Here is a 6,231-nt window from a genome sequence, read left to right as displayed (position 1 = left end):
TAAATTGTGTGAGTGGAGCTACACATCTAGACCGTCATATCGAGATCAGACAGTCTACATTTCAAGGCAAAGTTTGGCTTTTATATATCTAAAACACCAAAATTAAAATTTGAAAAGTCTGATTTTGATAGAATAGTCCAGATGTCATTAACCATGTATTGTCACGGGGTTGCGATTGTACGCAATCAATAGTAATACTACTAATTTATCATAGAGGACTGAAAGTTAATATTAAACACATTTATACATTAAAGATAGTTAATTAATAGGCATAGACGAAATGTGCATTTCAATTAAACTACCAACTTTTCTTAAGATTGTAGGGCTTAATATCAACCATTGTTCAATGAATTAGATTTTTCAAATTTTCCTTTAGAATTCTGAAATGGGAATGGATGGAAGCCTAGTTTTAAGTTCAGTAAAGGGTGATGGTGATTGTCAAATAATATATGAATTTTCTCCATCAAGTTCCACAAAAAAATATTTTATTCAAGTGGAAACAGAAGCTATGAAAAAGGAAGTCCAAGATAAACTCGCATCTTTGACCAATAACCATAATACATTACTAAGAGTGTTGATAGGTGAACTCCAATCATAGGTGGCAGCGGCTTTGGTGGATCCGAATTATGAACCTTGAGAGACTCAGACAAAACAGGGAAGAACAAAAGATATAGATAGTGCAGCTCTTGAACTTTGTCATAGCTTCTAGTTGAAATGTGTTTCTTGCAATAATAATTTTAACCAAGTTATTCAAACTCTTCAATTCAATGGAAATTCAAGTAGTGACGGTTTGTAAATTATTGGGATTTGAAGACAAATTTGTGAAAATATATAATGTTTGCGATCACAAATCTCATGTGCAATCATAACTTCGAAAGGCATATGAAAAAACTTACACATTATACACAATATTTTCAAAAAATCTCATGTACAATAAATTCTTTATTTAAGGATGAAATTATTAATGATGGCAAATGACAAAGTTGTCGAAATTACAAGTTTACGATTCTAAGTTACAAAGTCACAGATTTTTTAACAAGAGTGTTTAGTCCCTATAATCAAGAAATGTTGATTAAAAATGTTTTGAAAACTACATTGAAGAAATTTTTTTGAGGGCTTACAATGTTGTAAACTCTAAGAAACTCATCAATAATTTCCTCTTTTAAATATGATTTTATGTGTAAATTGGGTAATCTCTACAAAGAGGTGTAGTAAATATTATTAGTCTCTTGATTGATGTAGGACTATAATTAATAGCAACGTTCTCTCTCAATTGTTCCATCAGTGTTGCATTTCAATGGGTGGGTTTGAACATAGAACATTTCACGAAGAGATCTGAAATTTATGAACCATAACTCCTCCACATCTAATGTGAGATCATTTAAAGTATATTAATTATACATGAAATTTTAATGTCATACGTATATGCAGACATTCATACAGATGTCATATGAAAGTAAAACTTGACACAATATTATGACTTTATTGAACACATATTTGAAAAAATTTTAGTAATTGGTGCATAGAAATTAATATTTTATAGTTGAATTGGAGTGGAAACTTCGTACCAATAGTATGGTAAGCTAAAAATAAATGTTGCTCTTAAAAATTGGATTTCTAACAATTTTTTTAATAATAATAAATACCCCTTCAATTTTAAATAGAAGTAGAAAAAAAAAGTCGAATGTTTTTCGTCTAAACTAGTATCAAATACGCAATTGAGTTTTTCTTGTATTAAATATGAAACAAATGGAAATTCATGAATTCACAAAATAATAACATCCTTAAATTACTAGTATAATATTAAAACACACAATATATTTGAAAAAATTGTAGTCAAACCTTTATATAAAATATCCTTAAATTTAAGTAAAAAAATTAAGTGAAATCTATTTGGTCAAAATTTAGATCAGATACATTTGACTTTTTCTTATGACTATACCTATATGAAGCATTAAAAAATACTTAAATGGAGACTCTTAATTCTAATAATAATAACATACTTCAATTAATATTATAAAAAAAAATTATTATGAAAAACATTAATAATTAGAAGACTATGTAATAGTTAATCATGAACTTGGACATCCTCCATCTTTTCATACAAGGCATTAGACCCTTTTTATTTTTTTTTATTTTTGTATTTCATAACTTTAATGAAAGATCATTGCAACCTCATTTGAATGCCGTTTTTGAATTTTGGATTTCATTTCCCTCCTAAGTTTTTCTCTCATGCCACACGTCTTGTTCTCATTGGGTAAGACAACACCCCCTTTATTTTTATTGTCTATGACAAGTCACATTGCTTTTCATTGGCTAAGACAAATGAAGCCTCTTTGTCATTGGTCAAGACAACACATGCCACTTTTCTATTGGCCAAGACAACATTTGTCTCTTTCTCATTGGTCACACCACCTCATCTACCTCTCTCTTTCATAAAATTGGTTCTATAAAATTTACTTTTCGTCAAACTCCTATCACTCACATCTCTCACACTCTCAAACATATACCACCTTCACCATCAATATCATCATCTTGTTTATCTAAACAATTTCTAAGTTTTTCAATCTCCTCCAATTTCGTGTAATCTTAATGGTAAAGTATTTCCACCATTTTTTTTATATATATTCCTCCAATTAATGGATTGTCACTAATATTAAGGTTTTCTCTGTTAAAGCGCTTAATTCAAATCCTTGTGAAATCTCCTTGCGGATCTGTAGATCTCCATTCTAGAGCTTGAGCTAGAAAGAACAGGACATAAGGTAAGGGTTTTTTCTTCATATATTCATACAAGTGGTAAGGGTTTTTCCTTTTACATTCTTTACTTTATTACTTGATTTCTAAAATACACTTTCATACACATTTTTTTTATTTCCTTCTATTTTTCAGGTCTGGGAACTATCAAACCGATTTTGTGAAGTTCAAGATCCGAAAAACCATTCTTATTAGAGAAGATTGAGAAGGAACTTACTTATCAACCATGGTTCGATGAATTATATTTCCCAGAGAAATCTGAGAGGGGAATGGATAGAAGTTAAGTCTCAATTTCATTACGGTGTGACGGTGATTTCCAACTAATATGTGAAGTTGGTCCATCAAGTTCGACAAAAAGTTCTTCTATTCAAGTGGAAATTATAGCAATGAAAAATAAACCCAAGTTAAGCTCACATCTTGCATTTATGTCATATGCTTTTTTGTGGCTTTAAACAAGACAATGATTCATTACTAAAAGTGTTGATAGGTGAACTACAATCAAAGGCGGCGACTCTGGTGGATCCAAATTCTAAACTTGGAGAGACTCGGACATGACGGGAAAAAGGAAAGATATATATATATATATATATATATAGTGCAGTTCCTTCTTAAGGAACCAAGGTCAATATGCTTCCTAATAATAAATTCACTTAGATAGAACTAGCTCGTAGATATCTATGGTGGCCTTGTCTTATTGATGAATGATCACATGGGTTTTCAAAAATTACCTTTGTTTTTGGGAATTGAAAATAATGGTAATTTTCAAAGACAAAGGCATCTTCTGAAGACTCAATGTTACCATCCATTGATAAGAATGTCTAGATATATCTAAGATCTTGTTCTGGCTCAGTCAATTCATTTATAGTAACAATATTGGCATTGGTTCATTTAGCAAGAACTGCATTATCCATATCTTTCCTTTTTCCCCTTCTTGTTCCAGCTTCTTCAGGTTCAGAATTTGGATCCACCTGAGAAGACACCTTTGATATTTAGTTCACCTATTAGCACTCTTGGTAATAAATTACGACCCTTGGTCAAAGCCACACCAAAGCATCTGACATAGGTGAAAGATATAAGCTTAACATGGAGTTCCTCTTTCATAACTTTTGTATGCCCTTGAATAAAATAACTTTATACCGAACCTGATAGCTTAACTTGGGCTTCCATTGTAATGGTTGATAATTTTTTTCCATATTGTGGGGAAATATTGTACGGATGCTGTCAAAAAGGCACCTGGTTCATTGTGTGATCACTATCTCTATTGTAAGAGTTTAATGTTACTTCTATTGCAATAGTTGATATTTTTTTCTCTTTTAATATTATTGTACAACGAAGTTCGGATGTTGTAAGAACTGAGACTGAGTTCACAGATATTAATGGTAAAAAAAAAAATAGAAAGTATAGATCTATAATGTTTAATATATTATCTTTTGATGCAAGGTAAATTCTCAAAACAAATTAGCATTAAGATTTGGGCTCTTTCAAGTTTCATAATTAATAACAACCTACAAAATAGCTTCTTATGGTCCTGAGATATAGGATGAGATGGATAAATACATTTCGTCAAGTTTAGTCCTTTTGTTCAAGTCATAACTCGTTAAAGAATTTGGTTATTAGAGTTTAAATACTGAAACTCTCAAGTGATTTAAACAGTAAAATTACATGCCATGTAGCTTTGTTAGTGACATGTTGGTTCAGTCACTTCCTTGTGATTGATGCTTAATAATAGTAATTGAAGTTATCAAGGGTCCAAAAGAAATCTCATATAAATAACTTATCTTTTTTAATAAGATTTTTTATGTGTAAATTGGGTAATCTCTACTCGTAGGTGTAGTAAATATTAGTCTCTTGATTGATGTAGGACTATAATTAGTAGCAACGATCTCTCTCAATGATTTCATCAATAAAGTGATGTAGTATCAAAAGTGACTATAATTTTGTATCATTTCGACATGAACTAGTGCGATATTTAAGTCATTAGAAAACCTAATCGAACTAGTGACGACATGAACTAGTGACGTATTTGAGTACTGTAACGCCCACTTTCGTTTAATCGTTTATTTAATCGAGTTTAGGTGATTATATTATAATTATATAATATATGCATGATTTTGGTATGTTTTGATGATTTATGATGATTTGATTGATGACGTGATAAGTTATGAGTTTTGGAGGATTTGATTATGATATGAGATTTATTTTATTGTTAAATAGAATAAAGATTTGAAAATAATATAAAATATTTAGTTGAGGGCTGTTTTGATATTTTAGATAGTGTTGGGGGAGAAAGTGAGATAAGATAAGTATTTTAAGAGGAGATATAAAAGGTTAGACCTAGTTTAGAAAAACATAAAGTACGTACGACTGTTTTTGGAGAAAAGGAAGAAAAAGCCAAGAGAAGAGGAACCTAGAGTGAGGGCTGCGATTTCTTCATTCAAGGTAAGGGTGAGACTAATAATTCAATAATGTTATTTACTGTAATTCTGATGATTAGTTGACAAAGTTAGGATTGATTTAGAGAAGTTTTGGAATTAGGTCAAAACCCTAAAAATTGATGATCAAACGGTAAAACTTGTTAGATTGATGAAAGAACCGTCCTTTAACCTTAGAATATGTTTAGGATGAATTCTGGAATCAAAACCACGCTTTGAACCATGTTGTGTGATGGATTTTTGAGAAAAACCCTAGTCTGCCCGTGCTTCTGTTCATCGCTCGCCACGGCGAGTGATGATCCTCGCCTCGCGAGTGATGAACTTCATCGCTCGCCACGCGAGCCCCTTCCCTTCGCCTCGCGAGTTGTTTGGTGCAACTCGCCATGGCGAGCAACCCTTCCTCGCCTCGCGAGCTTAGGCAGAGTGCATGTCATATTTCGTGTTTCGACCTTTTTAGTTGAATCTTGTATGCCTTTGAGTACCTGAACATACCTAGTATTGATTAGGAATGAATGTAGGATCAGAGGGAACCCAGAACAACCTTAGTTTGGGAGTTGAGTGGTACTCGCCATGGCGAGTAAGTACTCTCGCCTCGCGAGTACAACCAGGATGAACTTGTTTATGTGTTTATGCGATCTGTGTCGCACTTGTTGATCAAGAGTGAACCCCTAACTGGTAATGAAACCTAGTGATGTCGTTTAATGCAGACTGTAGAGTTGTTTAAGTTATATTAATATTAATTGAATATGAACTATTGTATTGTATATTCATGCAAGATAAGAAGATGTGATAATGATACAAATTATGTGCTTTGATATAATGATATCATCTTGTTATGTGACCTGTTTATGCTGCTTCCGTTATTTAACTAAGTGCATAATTATATGATGAAGTTTAGCTCCAAATTATTGGATGCATGTTGATAAGTTGATTACGATGTTTTGTTCATATGTGTCCATGCATAGCATATCATTGAGCTTAGTCCTCACCACGAATATTAGGAGCTTTGTCCTCCGCACGTTTTATAGGAGCTTTGTCCTCCGCA

At 32.0% G+C, this 6,231-nt stretch overlaps 1 long non-coding RNA gene across 2 annotated transcripts; it reads left to right on the top strand.

Moving 5' to 3' along the window:
* Window positions 1-2,437: 2,437 nt before the first annotated feature.
* LOC120577884 (uncharacterized) lies at window positions 2,438-4,106 on the top strand. Of its 2 annotated transcripts, none has more exons than XR_005643830.1 (3): window positions 2,438-2,595; window positions 2,678-2,762; window positions 2,890-4,106. It is a non-coding gene; the product is annotated as an uncharacterized lncRNA (long non-coding RNA). The 2 variants fall into 2 exon arrangements; XR_005643829.1 differs by having other exon boundaries at window positions 2,678-2,796.
* Window positions 4,107-6,231: the final 2,125 nt, after the last annotated feature.

Source organism: Medicago truncatula, unplaced genomic scaffold, assembly GCF_003473485.1.
Source record: "Medicago truncatula cultivar Jemalong A17 unplaced genomic scaffold, MtrunA17r5.0-ANR MtrunA17Chr0c15, whole genome shotgun sequence".
NCBI lineage: Eukaryota > Viridiplantae > Streptophyta > Magnoliopsida > Fabales > Fabaceae > Medicago > Medicago truncatula.
This window is presented reverse-complemented; position numbering and strand designations above follow the sequence as displayed.